Genomic DNA, 21,698 nt, shown 5'->3' on the forward strand with positions numbered 1-21,698 from the left:
CCCTAAACCTCACCCTAACACTTACCCTCACACTAACCCTAACCCTAACCCTAACCCTCACACTAACCCTCACCCTAACCCTAAAACTTGCCCTACCCCTCACGCTAAACCTAACCCTAATCCTCACCCTCACTGTCAAACTAACCTTCAACCTAAACCTAACCCTCACCCACACCCTAACACTGACTCTCACCATGACCCTCACCCTCACCCTAAATATCATCCTAAACATAACCCTCACCCTAACCATAACCCTAAGCGTTACCCGAACCCTCACACTCACCCTCACCCTCACCCTCAGTCCCATTCACAGCCTAAGCCTAACCCAAACCCTAACCTTCACCCTAACACTAACCCTCACCTTAACCCTAACCCTCACCTGAACACTAAACATAAACATCACCCTAACCCTAATCCTCACCCTAACATTAACCCTATCCCTAACCCTAAACCTGAACCTCACCCTCACCCTAAGCCTAACCCTAAACCTAAAACTAATCCTAAACCTAACCCTCCCTCTCATCCTTACCCTAATGCTAACCCTAACCCTCACCACACACTAACACTTACCCTCACCCACACCCTCACCATAACCCTTACCCTAACCTAAACCTAACACTCACCCTCACCCTAACCCTAACCCTAACCCGAACGGTCACCCTCACCCTAACCCTCACGCTCACACTAAACCTCACCCTCACCCTCACCCTTACCCTAACCCTAACCCTAACCCTAACCCTAACCCTAACCCTTACCCTAACCCTAGCGCTAACCCTCACCCTAACACTTACCGACACCCTAATCCTCAAGTCACCCTAATCCTTACCCTAACCCTAAACTAAAACGTTATGCTAACCCTAACCCTCACCCTCACCCTCACCTTCACCCTCAGCCTAACCCTCACCCTCACCCTAGCCCTCACCCTAACCCTAACCCTAAACCTAAACCTCACCCTGACCCTAACCCTCACCGTCATACTAATCCTCACCCTAACTCCTACTCTAACCCTAACCCTAACCCTCACCCTCACCCTATTTCTAACCTTCACCCTCACCCTAACCCTAACCCTAACCCTTACCTCACCGAAACACTCACACTCACACTCACCCAAACCCTAACCCTCACTCTCACAATAGCCCTCACCCTAACCTTAACCCAACCCTAACCCTAACCCTCAAACTCACCCTCACCGTCAGCCTAAACCTAACCCTAACCCTAATCCTAAACCTAGCTCTCACCCTAGCCCTAAGCCTAACCCTAACCGTCACACTAACCTAACTCTCACCCTAACCCTAACCCTAACATTAACCTTCTCCCTCACCCTCACCCTGAACCTCATCCTAATGCTAACTCTAATCCTAATCCTAACCCTAACCCTCACTCTCACCCTCACCCTAAACCAAACCCTAACCCCAAACCTCCCCCTCCCCCTCACCCTCACCTTAACCTTAACCATAACAATAACCCTGAGCCTAACCCTAACCCTAACCCTCCCCCTACCCCTCACCCTCCTCCTCAGCCTAACCCTAACCCTAATCCTAATCCTAAACCTAATCCGAAATCTCATGATCACCCTAAACCTAACCCTAACAATCACCCTAACCCTAACCCAAACCCTCAATCCAACCCTTTCCCTATCCCTCAGCCTAACACTCACCCTCACCCTAACCCTATCTTTCACCCTAACACCAACCCTAACCCAAACCCTAAGCCTCACACTAAATCTAACCATCACCCTAACCCTTACACTACCCCTCAGCCTAACCGTCACCCTAAACCAGACCCTAACCCTAATCCTAACCCTAATTCTCACCCTCACCCTAACCTTAACCCTAAACCTCACCCTCCCCCTCAACCTCACCCTCACCCTCACCCTAACCCTAACAATAACCCTAACCCTAACCCTAACCTTCAACCAAACACTTACCCTACCCCTCAGCCTAACACTCACCCTCACCCTATCCCTAACCCTAAACTTCACCCTAACACTAACCCTAACCCTAAACCTTACACGAAATCTAACACTCACCGTAACCATTACCCTACCCCTCAGCCTAATCCTCACCCTAACCCTGACTCGAACCTGTACCCTAACCCTAACCATAACTGTAACCCGATCCCTAACCAGGACCCTAACCCTTACCCTCCCCCTAACCCTCAAACTAATCCTAAGACTAACCCTAACCATAAACCTCACCCTAAACTTCACCCTAACCCTAACCCTAACCCTCAGCCTAACCCTAATCCTAAACCTAAGACTCAACCTCACCCTAACTCTAACCCTCACCCAAAACCTAAACCTCACCCTCACCCTCACGCTTAACCTAGGCCTAACCCTAATCCTAACACTAATCCTAAAGTTAACACTCACCCTAACACTCACCCTAAACCTAACCCTAACACTAACCCTCACCCTAATCCTTAACCTCATCCTTACACTAACCCTAACCCTAAACCTACCACTCACACTAAACCTAAACCTCACACTAACACTAAACCTACCCCTAGCCTACCCCTAAACCTAACCTTAAACCTAAACCTTACCCTAACCTTAAGCCTAACCCTATCCCTCACCCTCACCCTAGCCCTCACCTTAACCTACTTCAAACCCTAAGCCTCACCCTAACCCTAAACTTCACCCTAACCCTAAACCTCAACCTAACCCTTACCCTAACCCTAACCCTAGCATTAACCCTAACCTTCAACCTACCACTAACCTCCACACTGACCCTAACCTTCACCCTAACCCTAACATTAACCCTCATCCTCACTCTCAACCTCACCCTCAGCCTAACCTAACCCTCACCCTAATCTGAACACTAACCTTAACCCTCACCCTAACCCTAACCCTAAACCACAACCTCACCCTCAGCCTCACCCTCATCCTAACCCTCAGCCTCACCTTCACCCTCACCCTAACGCTAACTTTAATCCTAACACTCAACCTCACCTAACACTAACGCTCACCCTCATATTAACCCTAACCCTAACCCTAACCCTAACCTTATCCCTCACCCTAACCCTAATGCTAAAACTAAACCTCATCCTGACCCTAAACCTCACCCTAACCCTTACCCTAACCCTAAACCTAACCCTACCCTATCCCTAACCCACAGATTAAACGTAACCCTCACCCTAACCCTAACCCTACCCCTCAGCCTAACCATCACCCTAACCCTAACCCTAACTCTAATTCTCACCCTATCACTAACCCTAACCCTAACCCTCAACCTTACCCTAGCCCTCACCCTAATTCTAACCCTATCCTTAACCTCAATCGAAACAACACCCTCAGCCTAACACTCACCCTCATCCTAAACATCACCCTAAACCTAACCCTAACCCTCACCCTAACCCTAACCCCAACCCTCACCCTAACACTAACCCTCACCCTAACACTTACCCTCACCCTAACACTTACCCTCACCCTAATCCTCAACCTAACCCTAAAACTAAACCTTACCTAACCGAAAGCCTCAGCCACACCCTCACCCTCACCCTAACCCTGACCCTCATCCTAGCCCTCACCCTAACATTCACACTAATTCCAAACCCTCAACCTCACCCTCACCCTCAGCCTAACCCTAACCCTAACACTAATCCTAAACCTAAACCTCACCTTCACCCTAACCCTAACCCTAACCCTCACCCTAACCCTCACCCTCACCCACAGCCTCACTCTAACTCTAAACCTAACCCAACCATCACCCTAACCCTAAACCTGACCCTAACCCTCACCCTCCCTCTTACTCTCACACTCAAGCTTAGCCTAAGCCTAACCCTAATCCTAATCCTAAACCTAAAACTCACTCTCACCCTCACCCTAAGCCTAACTCTAACACTAAACCTCACCATCACCCTCACCCTCACTCTAACCCTAACCCTAACCCTAATCCTAACCCCAACCCCAACCCTCACCCTCACCCTCACCCTAACTCTAACCCTAATCCAACCCTAACCCTCACTCTAACTCTAATCCTCACCCAACCCTAACCCTCACTCTCAACCTCAATCTTACCCTAACCTTAACCCTAACTCTCACCCTAACACTTAGCCTAAACCTAATCCTAACCTTCACCCTAACCCAAACCCTCACCCTAAACCTAACCCTCACCGTGACCCTAACCCTCACCCTAACCCTAACCCTAACCCTAACCCTCACCCTATGCCTCACCCTAATCCTAACCCTAACCCTAACCCTCACTCTCCCTAACGCTCACCCTAAACCTTACTATCAGCCTAAACCTCACCCTAACCCTAATCCTAAAACTAATGTTAAACTTCACAGTAACAATCATCCTAACCCTAAAAATAACCCTCACCCACAACCTAACCCTCATGCTAACCCTTACCCTCTCCCTAACCCTAACCTTAACCCTACCCTAAACCTCATAATAACCCTAACCCTCACCCTAACCATAACCCTACCCCTCAACCTACCGTCATCCTACCCCTAACCCAAACCCTTACGCTTACCCTCACCCTCATCCTAACCCTAAACCTCACCATAACCCAAATCGCCACCCTCACCCTCACCCTTACCCTCAGTCTAACCCTAACACTAACCCTAATCCTAACCCTAACCCTCACCCCACCCTAACTATAACCCTAATCCAACCCTAACTCTCACTCTAACTCTAACCCTCACCCAAACCTAACCCTCACCCTCAACCTCAATGTAACCCTAACCTTAACCCTAATTCTCACCCTAACCCCTACCTTAAACCTAAACCTAAACCTAACTCTAACCCTCACACTAATCCTAATGCTAACCCTAAAACTAACCCTCACCCTAACCCTAAAACTAACCCTAACCCTCACTCTAACCCTAACCCTAATCCTCACACTCACCCTAACCCTCACCGTCACCCTAACCCTCACCCTAACCTTAACCCTAACCGACACCATAACCCTCACTCTCACCCTGACCTTAACCCTCACGCTAAACATCACCATAAATGTTACCATCACCCGAACTGTAACCCGAAGACTCACCCTAAACCTTACCCTCACCCTCACCCTCAACCTCACTCATATCCTAAACCTAACCCTAACCCTAACCCTAACCCTAAACCTAAACATCACCCTATCCCTAACCCTCACCCTAACCCTCACGCTATCCCTAACCCTAAACCTCACCCTCACCCTCACCCTAAGCCTTACCCTCAAACTAACACTAATCCTAAAACTAACTGTCACTCTCACCCTAACCCTCACCCTAACCCTAACGTAACCTTAAATCTAACCTTCACCCTAACTCTCACCCTAAACTTAACCAAAACCCTAAACCTCCCACTCAACCTAAACCTCAACCTAACCCTTATCCTAACCCTCACCCTAACCCTCACATTTACCCTAACCCTCACCCTAACCATAAGCCTAAACCTTACCCTCACACTAATTGTCACCCTCATCCTAACCCTAACCCTAACCCTAACCCTAACTCTAACCCTAACCTTCACCCACACCCTATCCCTAACCCTAACCCTCACCCTCACGCTAAACCTCAGCTTATACCTCACCCCCAGCCTATCCTTAACAATATCCATAACCCTCACCCTAACCCTCACCCTAAAACTAATCCTCACCCTAAACTTAACACTAAACTCAACCTCACCCTCACTCTAACCCTCACCCTTACCCTTACCGTCACCCTAACCCTCACCCTCACCCTCACCCTAACTCTAACCCTAATCCAACCATAACCCTCACTCTACCTCTAAACCTTACCCAACGCTAACCCTCACCATCAACATCAATCTAACCCTAACCTTAACCCTCACTCTCACCCTAAACCTAGCCCTCACCCTATCACTTACCTCACCCTAAACCTAACCCTAACCCTAACCCTAACCCTAACCCTCACCCTAACCCTAAAACTAATGGTAACCCTCACCCTAAACCTAACCCTAATCCTCACCCTCACCCTAACCTTCACCGTCATCCTGACCCTCACCTAAACCTAACCCTCACCCACACCCTAACCCTCACTCTCACCCTGTCCCTCACCCTTACCCTAAACATCACCCTAAACATAACCCTCAGTCTAACCCTAACCCTCAGCCTCACCCTAAACTTAACCCTCACTCTCACCCTCACCCTCACTCACATCCTAAGCCTAGCCCTAACTCTAAATTTCACCTTAAACCTAACACTAAACCTAACCCTCACCCTATCCCTCACCCTCACCCTAAACCTAACCCTCACCCTAAAACTTACCATAACCCTCACCCTAACCCTAACCCTAAATCTCAGACTAAACCTAACCCTCACCCTAACCCTAACCATTCCCCTCAGCCTAACCACCACTCTAAACCGGACGCTAACCCTAATTCTCACCCTATCCCAAAACCAACCCTAACCGTCACCCTCAACCTAGCCCTCAACCTAACACTAATGCTAACCCTAAACCTCACACTAACTCTCACCCTCACCCTCACCCACACACTAATCCTAACACTAACCCTAAGCTTAACTCTCACCTTCACCCTAAACCTCACCCTAACCCTTAACCTCACACTAAACCTAACCCTAACTCTATCCCTCACACTAACCTAAGCCTTTCCCTCTCCCTAACCCAAACCTTAACCCTAACCCTAATCCAACCATAAACCTCACTCTAACTCTAACCGTCAACCAACCCTAACCCTCACCCTCAACTTCAATCTAACCCTAACCTTAACCCTAACTCTCACCCTAACCCCCACTCTAACCCTTACCCTCACCCTAACCCTAACCCTAACCCTCACAATAATCCTAATGCTAACCCTAACCCTAACCCTCAAACTGACCCTCAACCTAACCCTAAAACTAACGCTAACCCTCACCCTAACCCTAACCCTAATTTTCACCCTCACCCTAACCTTCACCGTCACCTTAACCCTAAACATAACCATCACCCACACACTAACCCTCACTCTCACCCTGACGCTCACCCTCACTCTAAACATCATCCTAAACATAACCCTCACCCTAACCCTAACCCTAAACCTAAACCTCACCCTAACCCGAACCCTCACCCTAACTGTCACCCTAAAGTTAACCATCACACTAAACCTAGCCCTCACCCTCACCCTAACCCTCACGATAACGCTTAACCTCAAAATAACCATAACCCTAACCCTAAACCTAACCCTCAGACTAAACCTAACCCTCACCCTAATCCTAACCATTCCCCTCAACCTAATCCTCACCCTAACCCTGACCCTAACCCTAATTCTCACCCTATCCCTAACAGTAACCCTAACCCTCACACTCACCCTATCCCTCAACCTAACTCTAAACGAAAACCTAACCCGCACCCTCACCCTCACCCTCAACCTAACCGTCGCCCTCATCCTTAACATCACCCTAACTCTATCCCTCACCCTAACCCTAACCCTAACTCTCACCATAACCCTAACCCTCACACTAACCCTCTCCCTCAACCAAATCCTCACGCTAACCCTAACACTAACACTTACCTAACGGAAAACCTCACCCTCACCCTCACCCTCACACTAACCCTCACCCTCACAATAGCCCTCACCCTAACCTTATCCCAACCATAACCCTAACCCTCAAACTCAACCTCACCCTCAGCCTAACACTAACCGTAACCCTAATCCCAACCCTAACCGACACGCTCACAGTAAACCTAACCCTAACCCTAACCCTCACCCTCACTCAAACCCTCACCCTCACCCTAACCCTAACCCTAACCCTAAACCTCACACTAACTCTCACCCTCACCCTCATCCACACATTAATCCTAACACTAACCCTAAGCCTAAATCTCACCCTCACCCTCACCCTTACCCTCACACTAAACCTAACCCTAACCTAACCTTCACACTAACCTAAGCCTTACCCTCTCACTAACCCGAAACTTAACCCTAACCCTCACATTAACCCTAACCCTCACCCTAACCATAACCCTACCCCTCAATCTAACCCTCATCCTACCCCTAACCGTAACACTTTCGTTTACCCTCACCCTCACTCTAACCCTAACCCTCACCTTAAAAAAAACCATCACCCTCACCCTCACCCTGACCTCAGTCTAACCCTAACCCTAACCATAAACCTAAGCCTAACCCTCACCCTCACCATAACTTTAACCCTAATACAACCATAACCCTCTTTCTAACTCTAATCCTCATGCAACCCTAACCCTCACCCTCAACCTCAATCTAACTCTAACCTTCACTCTAACTCTCACCCTAACCCTAACCCTCACCCTAACACTTACCCTCACCTTAACCCTCACCCTAAAACTAACCCTCACCATAAACCTTACCCTAACCCTCACCCTCACCCAAACCCTCACTATCACTCTAACCCTCATCATAACCCTAACACTCACCCACACCCTAACCCTCACTCTCACCCTGACCCTCACCCACATGCTAAACTTCACCCTAAACATAACCCTCACCCTAAACCTAAACCTAACCCTCACCCTAACCCTAAACATCACCCTAACCCTCACCCTAAACCTAACCCTCACCCTAAACCTAACCTTAACGCTCACCCTCACCCTAACCCTCACCATCATCCTAACCCTCACCATAACCCTAACCCTCACCCACACCCTAACCCTCACTCTCACCCTGACCCTCACCCTCATGCTAAACATCACCCTACACATAACCCTCACACTAAACCTAACCCTAATCCTCACACTCACCCTAACCCTCACCATCACCCTAACACTCACCATAACCCTAACTCTCACCCACACTCTAACCCTCACTCTCACCCGGAGACTCACCCTAACCCTTAACCTCACACTAACCCTAAACCTAACCCTAACCCTCACCCTCAGACTAAACCTAACCCTCACCCTAACCCTAACCATTTCCCTCAGCCTAACCCTCACCCTAAACCTAACCCTAACCCTAATTCTCACCCTATCCCTAACGCTAACCCTAACCCTCACCCTCTCCTTAGCCATCAACCAAACTCTAACCGTAACCCTAACCCGCACCCTCACCCTCACCCTCACCCTAAATCTCACCCTCATCCTTAATATCACCCTAACCCTATCCCTCACCCTAACCCTAACCCTAACCCTCACCCTAACCCTAACCCTCACACTAACCCTCTCCCTCAACCAAATCCTCACCCTAACCCTAACCCTTGTCGCTATCGCCTCGACCAGCAAGGAAGACGCGACACCGAACTCTTCTCTCTGCAGTTTATTCAGGACCTATGAGTAATCTTCTGACCCCAACCCCGGGGAGAATTCCCCACAGCCTTAAGTACCCGCTGGGTAGCCAACCCTCATACGCCACGTGGGAACCACCAATAGGTTCAGGTGCGCGGAAGCAAGCCAGATTCTTTGCCTTAGCCATATAAGGAGTTGTTTACCACGAGAGCACTCGCCATCGGGAAGGCGGAGGGCGGAAGCTGGCGCCATCTTCCAGGTGCGGCCTCTCGCAGCTCTCTACAGTTCCCCCTTTTTTGTTTAAAGAACACAGATGAGAACAGAGGTCTCATCCCTGTTGTGCAATGCAAGGACTGCATTCAAGCCTTCTCCCAGAGGGTACCTTCTCTAGGGATGACTCAGATTGTCCATTGATTCGTTTTTCACAAGGACGGGAAAAGGTGAATCGAACCCGTGTGCAATCAAACATGCTCTCCTCGAGGGCAAAACTCATGCCTCTCGACTGCAGTACTTTGGCTTTGCAATCTGTGTTCATTGTTTTAGGGTGGCAAGCCATGCTTGGGGGGACTGACCTGCTCCAATGACTGTAAAGGCATGGATAATCATGGCTGCACTGCGACGCTGAGAACCTCTAATTTGGCAAATGCACCACAGACATACCAAGGAGGCTAACACCAGAAGGCCTGTCAGGGCTCCTAAACCCGCCCATTCCTTAAGATGATTCATAGCAGCGGAGAGCCATGAAGATAACCCCTCCACCAATCTGGCATACACTCAGGTCGAGTTCACCATGACGATGGCAACCCTGAGCTGTTCCATCAGGCTGTCGAACTCCCCAGTTCAATTACCTAAAAGATAACTAGACAACTGTTTAGACAAATTTGCAGCGTTTTTTAAATAGGTTTTTTCCTGGGCCTGAACTCTGGGCCTGGGCGCTATCCCTCAGCTCTTCAGCTCAAGACTAGCGCTCTACCACTTGAGCTACAGCACCACTTCCGGCTTTTTTCTCTTCTTTTTGCTTATATGGTACTGGGGAATTGAACCCAGGGCCTCATGAATGCAGAGGAAGTGCTCTACCATTGAGCCACCTTCCCAGCCCCTCTCCTTAAGATGATTGGGTCATAGCATTAGGAGCATCCTCAGGCACAGGCACCCAATGAGGCATGCGGGAAACTAAAGCATATTTAAACTTTGAGGCATTCCAGCATTGGGTTACTGCACGAGGTAAGTTCTTCCATACTCACAATGAACAAAAATGGGGGGATACACGCACACAGAGGTAGGCCTGTGAGTAATAGAAGAATTAGGTTTAACACTTTGGCCGCCGCAACCCGTAGCAGTTGCCACAACACCAGTCACGGTACCAGAACCCGAAGAGGCTGTAATCAAGGAAACAGTTATGCATCATGTCGTACGGGCATCGGTCTCGGGAACACAGAAAGGGTTCCCCATCTCGGTACTGGTCTTCCCGGTTGCACCATCGCAAGGATGAGCAGGAGGACCATCACCCCCCGCATCTCGTGCCTCTTCACACTGGGCTTTTCTAGTGAGGCGTTCAGGCACCCACACCGGATCTTGTTGGTCCTGAGGAAAAACACAAACAGAGCCTCGTGCCCATGTCAGTACGGGATCGGGCCCACGCCAGAGCCCTGTCAAGACATCCTTCCATTTTACCATCCCTTTTGCTGGGCCATAAGGTTCATTATGTCTATCTGCTGCGGATTGACTCTGAGCATCCAAATTTAAAAAATTAATAGTAAATAAAGCAAGAGAAAGTCTTTCCTTTGGGGTACGGCCATGGCCAATTCCCCCCTTTTGTTTTTGTAGGCACTCTTTTATCGTGAGGTGAGCACGTTCCACAATGCCTTGGCCTTGGGGATTGTAGGGCAAACCATGTATAAGTTGCACCTCCATTTGATGACAAAAGGAGGCAAACTGTTGTCCTGTGTACACAGGTCCATTGTCAGTCTTAAGTTGAAAAGGTTTTCCCCAGGCTGCCCAGGCCTCCAAACAATGGGCAATAACATTGCGTGCCTTTTCTCCAGCCGAGGGCGTGGCATGTATAACACCTGAACAGGTGTCCACAGACACATGTATATATTTTTGGTGTCCAAACTCAGAGATGTGAGTCACATCCATCTGTCAAACTTTTAGCGGGAGCAAACCCCCCGGGGATTAACCCCAACACTAGGCGGATGCTGATAAATTACACATCGAGGACAGTATAATATCACGTGTCTCACATCGGCTCGAGAAATTTGAAATTTTTGTTGTAGTGCTTTTGCATTAACATGAAATGTTTTATGAAAGGTTTTGGCTCTGTCTAAGACAGAGCTAATAAATACCCATTCTTGTCTGGTCCATTGATCCACTACATCATTTCCTTTGCCCAGGGGTCCTGGCAGGCCCGTATGAGCCCGAATATGCAAGGGATAAAAGCATGATTTTCTCTGCCAAATCAACTGTTGTAATTGTTGAAACAATGGACCAACCGGACTGGAACTCTTAATAGGTCCGGCAACCTCTAAAACCTTGAGAGCATTAATAACATAAGCAGAATCAGATATTAAATTATAAGAAAACAGGCATGCTTCAAAAACTTTTATAACAATTTTTAACTCTACCATCTGAGGAGCACCGGGCTGAAACTGGTGTTGTACCGGTCGTTGTGCCTCAACCATGTATACACCACATCCCGTTTTTGAGCCATCAGTAAATACATTAGGGGCACTTACAATAGGTTGAGAAGACGTTACCTTAGGAAAGATAATTGGGTGTTCCTTGAAAAACCCCAAAAGGGGATGTTTTGGAAAGTGGTTGTCTATTTGTCCAGTAAAGCTACATTGTAAAATAGCCCAATCATCTATAGTAGCACACAAAGTTTGAACTTGATGGCTGGTGTAAGGAACTATAATGGTAGACGGGGCAATTCCAAAATACTGTAAGCATTGTTGAATTCCAGAGAGTGCAACACCAGCCACAGCAGTAGGGTAATATTCAATGGACTTGGCTGGTGATATTTTCGGGTGAATCCAAAACAACGGGCCTTCTTGCCACAACAACTCAGTAGGTTGAGACAAGGTAGGGAGTATACACAGGGTAATACTCTTGTCTTCCTGTATTCTCTGTAAGCAGGCATTTTGTAATCTCTCTTCTATCTTATGTAAAGTCTCTCTTGCCTCTTTGGTTAACTGTCTAGGAGAATCCAAAGCAGAGTCTCCTTGTAATATAGCATAAAGGGGTCTCAACTCATAATTTGGTAGCTTTAAATAGCTTCTAACCCAATTAATATCTCCTAACAATTTTTGAAAATCATTTAAGGTTTTTAGATTATCTTTTCTCAACTCTACCTTTTGTGGAGTAACGCAATTTTTACATATTTTCGCTCCTAAGTAATCTATAACCTGGTCCTGCTGTACCTTTTCAGGAGCTATAAACAGTCCTCTGTACTTTAGCATCTCAATCAAATCCACATACGCCTTTTCCAGCATATGTTTACTCTTTGCAGTTAGTAAAATATCATCCATATAATGAATGCATCTTAATTTGGGATATTTTTGTCTAAGAGGGGCAAGAGTTTCATCCACATAAAGTTGGCACATAGTAGGACTATTGGCCATCCCCTGAGGCAAAACTACCCACTCATATCTTTTATCTGGCATGATTGCAGGAGGGAATAGTAAAAGCAAACCTCACACTGTCTTGATCATGTAGGGGAATAGAAAAAAAACAATCCTTTATATCAATCACAATAATGGGCCAAAAGGCAGGCAGGGAAGAAAGCAAAGGTAGGCCTCGTTGTACGGGGCCCATAATTTGCATCTGGTTATTGATGGCTCGTAAATCGTGTAACAAACGCCATTTTCCAGACTTCTTTTTAATAACAAAAATGGGTGTATTCCACGAGGATACTGATAGTTTAATGTGTCCTTGGGTTAACTGTTCCTGTACTAACGTCTTGGCGGCAGTTAATTTTTCAGAGGAAAGTGGCCACTGAGGCACCCACACCGGCTCCTCCGTTTTCCAGGATATGGGGATCCCTCCCCAGTGGCCCCTAGGAAAAACCCAAGCCCTGCCTGTGGTTTCTCTGGTACACTTTAATAGGCTCCTTGTTCCCTCGTAGAAATTTACCTAGTCCAAAACTGGGGTGATAACCCATACGCACCATCATGTCCTGATGCAGGGGAATAGTCATTACTTAATTTAAATCCCATTTCTTTCATAAGGTCTCTGCCCCATAAGGAAACCGGGAGCTCTAACACATAAGGCTGTATTATACCGGAATGTCCTTCTTCATCACTCCAGTGCAGCTGTCTCGCACTCATGTCAGGGGCCTTAGCATATCCCAGACCTTGTAAGGTTTGGGAGGACGCTTGTACAGGCCATCCTGATGGCCAATCATTTCTGGCAATAATGCTCCTGTCTGCCCCAGTATCCAAAAGGCCCAAAATTTTCTTATTATCAACATTGAGTTCAAGAACTGGTCTTTGGTCCAAATCAAGAGACAGGAATGTTAAGTCTGTTCCCGTGGATCCAAAACCCCCTTTTCCTCTTAGCTTGGGCTGAGCCGCAAAATGGTCATGTAAACTGGGTAAAATCAAAAGCTGAGCAATTCTATCTCCTGGGGAGATGGCTAAAATTCCTTTAGGAGATTCAACCATAATCTTTACAATTCCAGTATAGTCTGGGTCAATCACACCAGGATGCACCTTAAGGCCCCGCAGAATTGTGGATGACCTCCCTATCAACAATCCCACCGTGCCAGGCTCAAGGGGTCCTTGGAAGTCTGTGTCAACTAACTGGACCCCCATTCGGGGAGTTAATACGAGTTTGGTGGTGGCACGGAGGTCCAGTCCTGCTGAGCCCGCAGTGGCTCTCCGCGGTCCTTGGGGTGCCGGAGGGTCGGCCACTGTTCTGGGTAGTAGCTCCTGTCCTGGTTCTCGACTGCCCCATATATTTGCGGGCCCTGAGGGCGGGGGCCCTGCTGCCCGTTTTTTGAATGGGACTACGTTAAGGTTCGACCGTTGATGTCTTTCACAGATCGGCATTCAACTGCCCAGTGCTTCCCCCTTTTACATCTAGGGCACAGCCCAGGCTGCTTAGGCTGTTGTCCCTTTCCTGTTTCTATCACACTTCCTCTTTCAGGGCAATTACGCTTTATGTGTCCCATCTTGCCGCATCTAAAGCACGCACCTGAGCCTCCTCCTTTCTTCTGGGTTAATTGCACCACAGCAGCAGCTAATCCAGCATTAGTTAGTGGTCCGCCCAGCTCTCTGCAAACTTTCATCCATGCTTCTAGTCCCCTATTCTTATATGGGGTTATGGCGGCTCTGCATTTCTTAGTGCACTGCTCGTAAACAAGCTGTTTAATTAATGGCATGGCTGCGTCTGGGTCACCAAAAATTCTGCCAGCAGCCTCGACCATACCGGCAACAAAGTCCGAAAACGGCTCCATAGAGCCCTGCAGGATTTTGGTGAGATTGCCACTCACCTCGCCTTTATTTGGTAAGGCCTTCCATGCCTTTATGCCAATTTTATTGATTTGTTCATAAACTTGAACCGGGTAGCCTATCTGCTGATTGGCGAATCTCCCCTGTCCAAGCAGCATATCTCTGTCCCAAGCTGGGTTTCCCCCAGCCTGATTGGCCACAGCCTCTTCACTAGCAAATTCAATCAAAAAGACCTTCCAATCTAAATACTGACCTGGGCTCAAACAAGCTCGTGCGAGCCCATTCCAATCACCGGGTGTCATGCAATGTCTGTTTAGGGCCCCCACCTGGGCTACAGTAAAGGAGGCTGTGATTCCGTATGTCCGCACAGACTCAGCTAAAGATTTTATAACCTTAAAATCTAAGGGTTCATGATACCGCTGTCCCTGTGGATCCTGAAATATTGGACAGGCTAGATGTAACTCGGTTCTGACCGCTTTCCACACGCCTGGGCTGAAAGAAAAGCCGGGGCTGCCACTTCCGGTGTCCTCCGCATAGAGCGGAGGGGCCGAAGGTGTGGGGCAGTGCACGAAGGGCGTGCATTCGTCTTTATCTGGGTCCTCTCTCTCCTTCCCTTTCCTCCTCTTTCTTATCTTTGTTTTTTCTATTTGTTCTATGAGTGTAGTTCCTCTGAGTCTGTAGACTCAGAGGTCTCTAGTTCGGCAAAATAGGGGTATAACCCCCCCCCCTGCTCTCCTCCTTTTCGCTGTCTGCCCTTTCCGATCTTTCTTCCTGCAGCATTTCTAGGGCGGCCTGACCATTCTCTAATGCCTCACTGCAACGCTGGTCCTCGAGACAGCCTCTTATCAGTTTCCATATTGGTCTCACTCCGCTCTTAAGCGTTCCTTGTTCAGAGGCAAAATCTAGGTCCCTCCCTAGTTTCTCCCAAGAGGCCACCGTGAGGCTTCCGGAGACAGCGAACCACGGGGCAACGATGTCACATTCATTCAAAAATCTCTCTAAAGTACTCTTTTTTATTTTTAACTTTTTTGAGTGCAGTAGCTCATTGAGAGCCAAAAAAATTGGGTGCGAAGAAGAAGCACCCATGTTTTAAACATTTAAAGCTGGTAAACAAACTTTTACTTTCACTTTTGGCTACTCTATTGACTAGCCCCGGGTTCTCGCTCTCTCTTTATCTACCGAGAAGAGCAAAAATCCCCCTGCTCTTGTCGCGGATTCCCCTTTTACCTGGGGACTTATCCCCCGCTCTTGTCGCGGATTCCCCCATTTACCTGGGGACTTACCCCCGCTTTTGTCGCGGATTCCCCTTTTACCTGGGAACTTACCGGTGCACCACCCTGACCGCAGAGAGTTCTGAGTCCTCTTTGGGGTTATGCCTGAGTCCCCGTACGGGCCACCACGTGTCGCTACCGCCTCGACCAGCAAGGAAGACGCGACACCGAACTCTTCTCTCTGCAGTTTATTCAGGACCTATGAGTAATCTTCTGACCCCAACCCCGGGGAAAATTCCCCACAGCCTTAAGTACCCGCTGGGTAGCCAACCCTCATACGCCAAGTTGGAACCACCAATAGGTTCAGGTGCGCGGAAGCAAACCAGATTCTTTGCCTTAGCCATATAAGGAGTTGTTTACCACGAGAGCACTCGCCATCGGGAAGGCAGAGGGCGGAAGCCGGCGCCATCTTCCAGGTGCGGCCTCTCGCAGCTCTCTACAAACCCTAACACTTACCTAACCGAAAACTTCACTCTCACCCTCACAATCACCTTAAACCTCACACTCACAATAGCCCTCACCCTAACCTTAACCCAACCCTAACCCTAACCCTCAAACTCACCCTCAACCTCAGCCTAACCCTAAACCTAACCCTAACCCTAACCCTAACCCTCACTCTCATTCAAAGCTTCACCCTAACCCTAAACCTAAACCTCACACTAACTCTCGCCCTCACCCTCACCCCCACACTAATCCTAACACTAACCCTAAGCCTAACTCTCACCCTCACCCTAAAACTCATCCTAACATTTACCCTCACCCTAAACCTAACCCTAACCCTAACCCTCACACTAAACTAAGCCTTACCCTCTCCCTAAACCTAACCTTAAACCTAAACCTAACCCTCACAGCAACTGTAAACCTCACCCAAACCATAACCCTACCCCTCAATCTAACCCTCATCCTACCCCTATCCCTAACCCTTTCGCTTACCCTCACCCTCACCCTAACCCTAACCCTCACTTTAAAAAAAACTGTCACCCTCACCCTCACCCTCACCCTCAGTCTAACCCTAACCCTAACCCTAATCCTAACCCTAACCCTCACCCTCACCCTCAATCTAACTCTAACCCTAATCCAACGATAACCCTCACTCTAACTCTAACCCTCACACAAGCCTAACCCTCACCCTCAACCTCAATCTAACCCTAACCTTAACCCTAACTCTCACCATAACCCTAGCCTTACCATAACACTTACCCTCACCCTAACCCTAACCCGAATCCTAACCCTAGCCCTCACATTAAACATAATGCTAACCCTAACACTAACCCTCAACCTAACCTTAAACCTAACCCTAACCCTCACCCACAACCTAACCCTCACTCTCACCATGAACCTCACCCTCACCCTAAACATCACCCTAAACATAAACCTCACCCTAACCCTAACCCTAAGCCTCACCCTAAACCTAACCTTCACCCTCTCCCTCACCCTCATTCACAGCCTAAGCCTAACCCTAACCCTAAACCTCACCCTAACCCTAACCCTAATCCTAACCGTCACCCTAACCATACCCTCACCCTAACCCTAACACTAACCCTAAACATCACCCTAACCCTAATCTTCACACTTACGCTCACCCTATCCCTAACCATAAACCTCAACCTCACTGGCATCCTAAGCCTAACCTTAAACCTAACACTAATCCTAAACCTAATTCTCCCTCTCATCCTTATCCTAATGCTAAACCTAACCCTAACCAACACACTAACACTAAACCTCACCCTCACCCTGACCCTAACCCTTACCCTAACCTAATCCTAACACTCACCCTCAGCCTAACCCTAACCCTAACCCGAACGGTCACCCTCACCCTAACCCTCACGCTCACACTAAACCTCACCCTAACCCGAACCCTTACCCTAACCCTAGCGCTAACCCTCACCCTAACACTTACCATCAAGCTAATCCTCAAGTCACACTAATCCTCACCCTAACCCTAAACTAAAACGTTACACTAACCCTAAACCTCACCCTCACCCTCAACTTCACCCTCAGCCTAAGCCACACCCCCACCCTAGCCTTCACCCTAACAATAACCCTCACCGTCATACTAATCCTCACCCTAACTCTTACTCTAACCCTAACCCTAACCCTCACCCTCACCCTATCCCTAACCTTCACCCTCACCCTCACACTAACCCTAACCCTTACCTCAACAAAACCCCCAAACTCACCCTCAACCTCACCCTAACCCTCAATCTCACAAGAGCCCTCATCCTAACCTTAACACAAACCTAATTCTAACCCTCAAACTCACCCTCACCCTCAGCCTAAACCTAACCCTAACACTAATCCTAACCCTAACCCTCACTCTCACCCTAACCCTAACCCGAACTCTAAACCTCACCATCACTCAAACCCTCACCCTAACCCTCACCATAACCCTAACCCTAACACTAACCTCCCTCACCCTCACCCTCAACCTCATCCTAATCCTAACCGTAATCCTAATCCTAACCCTAACCCTCACTCTCACCCTCACCCTAAACCAAACCCTAACCCTAAACCTCCCCTTCCCCCTCCCCCACACCGTTACCCTAACCCTAACAATATCCCTAACCCTAACCCTAACCCTAACCCTCACCCTAACCCTTACCCTAACCCTAACTGTAACCGTACTCTCCCCCTACCCCTCACTTTCATCCTCAGCCTAACCCTAACCCTAATCCTAATCCTATACCTAATCCTCAATCTCACCCTCACCCTAAACTAACCCTATCCCTAAACCTAAGCCTAACCCTCACCCTAACCCTAACCCTCAAACTAAACTTAACCCTAACCCTCAACCTCAACCTATCCCTAATCCTAACCATCACCGTAACCCTCACCCTAACCTTAACACTAGCCCTAACCCTCAAAGTAAACCTAAACCTCACCCTCAACCTTTCCTTTACCCTAACCCTTACCCTAATCCTAAACCTCACACTAATCCTAACCCTAACCCTAAACCTAATCCTCACCCTAACCCTAACCCTAATCCTAACCGTAAACTTAAACCTCACCGTAACCCTAACCCTAACCCTAACCCTCACCCTCAACCTAAACATCACTGACACCCTAAACCTCACACTAAACCTAACCCTCACACACACCCTAACCCTCAGCCTCACCGGAACCCTCACCATCACCCTAAAGCTAACCCTCATCCTAACCCTAACCCTAACCCTCACCCTAAACCTAAACCTCACCCTCACCCTCTATCTCACCCTAAGCCTAACCCTAACACTAACACTAATCCTAAACCTAACCCTCACCCTAACTCTAAACTTCACCCTAACCCTAACCCTCACCCTCAACCTCACCATAAGCATAAAACTAACACTAATACTAATCCTAAAGCTAAACCTCACCCTCACTAAAAACCTAACCCTAACCCTAAAACTAAACCTCACCCTCACCCTCAGCGAACCATAACCCAAACCCTTACCCAATCCCTCACCCAAACCTAACACTCACCCTAAACATAACCCTTACCCTCAGCCTCACCGTCTCCCTAACCCTAAACCTATCCTTAATGCTCACCCTCACCCTCACCCTCACCCTAAACTTAAGCCTAACCCTAACCCCTACACTAATCCAAAACCTAACCCTCACCCTCAAACTAACCCTAACCCTAAAACTAACCGTTAACTTAACCTTCATCCTCACCCTCACCCTCACCCTCAGCCTAACCCTAATCCTAACCCTAATCCTAACCCTAACCCTCACCCTCACACTCACCCTAAACCTAACCCGAACCCAAACCTCAGCCTCACCCTAAGCCTCACCCTAATCCTAAAACCCTAAACCTAACCCTAACCCTCACACTCAGACTCACCCTAAACCTCATCCTCACCCTCACCCTCACTCTAACCCTAACCCCAAACCTTAGCCTCAACCTAACCGTAACCCTTACACTAACATTAACCCTAACCCTCACCCTCATTCTAACACTAACCCTAACCCTCACCCTAACCCTCATCCTAATTCGAATGCTAACCCTAAGCTTCACCCTAACCCTAACCCTCACCCTAACACTTACTCTCACCCTAATATTAACCCTAAATCTAACCCTAGCCCTGACACTAAACAAATCCTTCAGCCTAACCCTAACCGTAACCCTCAGCCTAACCCTCACCCTAACCCGAAACCTAACCCTAATCCTCACCCTATCCCTAACCCTAACCCTCACCTTCACCCTCAACCTAACCCTCACCCTAACCCTAAACTTAACCCTAACCCTCACCCTAACAATAACCCTAACCCTAACCCTAACCCTCACCCTCACCCTAACCCTCACCTTAACCCTAACTCTAACACTAACCAAAACCCTTACCTTAACTCTCTCACTAACCCTAAATTTAACCCTAACCCTACCCATAACCCTAATCCTAAACCTAACTCTCACCCTCACACGAACCCTCACCCTAACACTTACCCTCACCCTAACCCTCAGCCTAACCCTAATACTAACACTTAGCCTCACACTAACCCTCATCTTAAACCGAATGCTAGCCCTAAACTTCACCATAACCCTAATATTCACCCTAACCCTTACCCTAACCCTAATATTAACCCTAACCCTCACCCTAACCCTTAACATCACATTAAACCTATCCCACAGCCTATCCCTAACCCTACCCATCAGCGTAAAACTCACCATAACCCTAAACCTAACCCTAATCCTCACCCTATACCTAACCCTAACCCCAAACCGCACCCTCACCCAGGCCTTCACCCTAAACCTAACTTAACCCTAACCCTCACACTAACCTTATCCCTCACCCTACACCTAACCCTGCCCCACCTAACCCTCAACCTAACCATAACACTAATCCTCAACCTAACTCTCATCCTAAACCTAACCCTCACCCTAACACTTACCCTAACCCTAAACCTAAACCTCACCCTAACCCTCACCCTAACCCTAACTATAAGCCTCACCTCACCCTAACCCTCACTGTCAACCTAACCCTCATCCTAGTCCTAACCCTCACACACACCCTAAACCTCACCCTCAACCTCAAAAGCACCCTAACCCTAACCCTCACCCTAACCCTAACCCAAAAACTCACCCTAAACCTAACCCTCACACTCACACTCACCCTCACCCTAAGCCTAACCGTAACCCAGCACTAATCCTAAACTATCCCTCACCCTAACCTTAATCCTCAACCTAACCCTCACCCTAACCCTAACCCTAACCCTATCACTCACCCTAACCCTAAACCTCACTCTAACCCTAAACCTCACCCTCACACTTACCCTCACCCTGAGCATACCCCTAAAGCTAACACTAATCCTAAACCTAACCCTCACCCTCATGCTAATCCTAACCCTAACCCTAAATCTCACCCTCACCCTCAGCCTAAACCTCACCCTAACCCTAATCCTAACCCTAGACCTCACCCTCACAATCACCCTAACACTTATCCTAACCCTAATGCTAACCCTAAACCTCACCCTAACCCTAACCATCACCCTAACTCTTACCCTCACCCTAACCCTAACCCTAACCCTCACCATCATCTTAACCCTCACCCTAAACATAACCCTCACCCATATCCTAAACCCAACCCTAAACCTCACCCTCAGCCTAACGCTAACACTTACCCTCTCCCTAACCCTTAACCTACCCCTAAACCTAACTTCACCCTAACCGTCATCCTAACCCTAATGCTTACCCTAAACCTCACCCTAAACCTAAACATCACCCTAACTCTTACCCGCACCCTAACCTTAACCCTAACCCTAACCCTCACGATCACCTTAACCCTCACCCTAAATATAACCCTCACCCATATCCTAACCCTAATGCTAACCCTAAATATAACCCGCACCCAT

The sequence above is a fragment of the Dipodomys merriami genome, unplaced genomic scaffold (assembly GCF_024711535.1).
Source record: "Dipodomys merriami isolate MVZ:Mamm:240054 unplaced genomic scaffold, mDipMer1.0.p SCAF_88, whole genome shotgun sequence".
NCBI classification, from domain to species: domain Eukaryota; kingdom Metazoa; phylum Chordata; class Mammalia; order Rodentia; family Heteromyidae; genus Dipodomys; species Dipodomys merriami.